This window comes from Carlito syrichta, unplaced genomic scaffold (genome assembly GCF_000164805.1).
Source record: "Carlito syrichta isolate Samal-C Ts95f unplaced genomic scaffold, Tarsius_syrichta-2.0.1 Scaffold142900, whole genome shotgun sequence".
NCBI lineage: Eukaryota > Metazoa > Chordata > Mammalia > Primates > Tarsiidae > Carlito > Carlito syrichta.
In genome coordinates, this window is record NW_007086996.1 from 36,734 (window position 1) to 38,613 (window position 1,880).

General features: G+C 50.0%; 1 pseudogene; it reads left to right on the plus strand.

Moving 5' to 3' along the window:
* The first annotated feature begins 397 nt into the window (after positions 1-397).
* Positions 398-820, plus strand: LOC110594816 (annotated as a pseudogene).
* Positions 821-1,880: the final 1,060 nt, after the last annotated feature.

The following is a 1,880-nucleotide window of genomic DNA, read 5'->3' on the forward strand; positions in this document are numbered from 1 at the left end:
TTCTGCCTCAGCCTTCCAAGTAGCTGGAACTAGAGGCTTTCGCCACTATGCCTGGCTTGTATCTAGTTTACTGTAAAGACGAGGTTTTACCAAGTTGCCCAGACTGGTCTCAAACTGGGCTCAGGCAATCCTCTCACCTCTGCCTCCCAAGGTGCTGGGATTATGGGTGTGAGCCACAGCACCAGGTCCATTTTTGGTCAAAAACGGAACACTCAGTGCCGTGTGAGCAGGTGCATTGTCATGGTGGAAGAACCAGTCACTCGTTTGGCACAACTCAAAGTTTCTTCCACAAATCATGACACAACTTTCTCAAAACTTGCAGATAAAATCTTTGGTTGGGCATCACAGAGTGGAGTGGCCATTTGACTGCACAGCAACGTGCCCAAATGTTGTTGAGGCTACTGTGATACATACCTCACCCATGACTGTCCATGTACAAGAAAGACACACTGCAGTAGTAGGAAACACAAAGAAAATGAGAAAGACTACTATCAGAAATAGAAGAGCAGGCAGGCTCAGAGCCTGACTGACAACACAACTGCTGCATTTCAACAAGGGAAGATACCTCCTATTCCATTCTATTCCTCCTCCTGCAGGGGCAATGATCCCGCCTGACTAGTCTTCTGGCTCCCCCTCACTAAGATGCCAGCACCCCGTATGGGGGGCTCTCCTCCTCCTGGGATGCCAAAGGGAGCTGCTCCTGGAATGAGGCCACTCATGGAGCCACATGCCCACAATGCCTGGGCCCCCAATGACGTGACCTCCCACCTGTCCCATGATGGTGCCCACTCAACCTGGAATGACATGACCAGAAATTTAAGGATGGGGGAGGCTGCTTTTATCATAGTACTTGTTCTGCTTCACCAGGTCAAGGTGCTGTGACTCTGAATGTGTGTGGGTTGTTGTTTTTTTTTTGATTCGGACTCTCATTCTGTTGCCCAGGCTTGAGTGCAGTGGTATGCTCACAGCTACCACAGTCTTGACCTGCTAGACTCAGGTGATCCTTCAGCTTCAGCCTTCCATCCAAGTAGCTGCAACTACAAGCATGTGTCACCATGCTTGGCTACTTTTTAATTATAGAGACAAGGTCTTGCCATGTTGCCAAGGTCTCGCCTCCGCCTCCCAAAGAGCTGAGATTTAGAGCCATGAGCCGCAGCACCCAGCTCTGAGTGTTTTCTCAATAGTATGTAAGAAAGACTTGCTTCCCCTTCCTATCAGAGTAGTTTTGGACAGGAAACATAGGACAAAAAAAGGAGTTTTCATTTGTATTGTGAAATGTAAAAAAAAAAATTATCAACTTTTTGTTTTTGAGTCAGTCTCACTCTGTCACCCAGACGGAGTGCAGTGGCACGCTCACAGTCACCGTAGCCTTGACCTGGTGGGTTAAGGTTATCTCCGAAATTAACCAGGACTGGTGGCATGCACCTGTGGTTCCAGCTACTTGGAAGGCTGAGGCAGAAGGGTCACCTGAACCCAGAAGGTCAGGGCTGCAGTGGCTAAGAGTGTGCCACTACACTTCAGACTAGGATAGAGTGAGACTCCAACTTAAAAAAAGAAAACACATTTCACTTTGTTTAGTCAAAGACCACATTTTTTTCTTGACCAAAAAAAGGGGGGGGCCCCAAGTCTGATTAACAGTGGAGACCGGCCGGGCTTGGTGGCTCAGCCTGTAATCCCAGCACCTTGGGAGGCCGAGGCGAGGGGATTGCCTGAGCCCATGGGTTTGAGACCCGCCCGGGCTACTTGGCAAGACCTCGTCTCTACAACAAAAACTAGCCGGGCGTGGTAGCGCACGCCTATAGTTCTGGCTACTTGGAAGGCTGAGGTGGAAGTATCGCCGGAGCCCAGCAGGTCGAGGCTGCGGTGGCCGGAACAGCCAC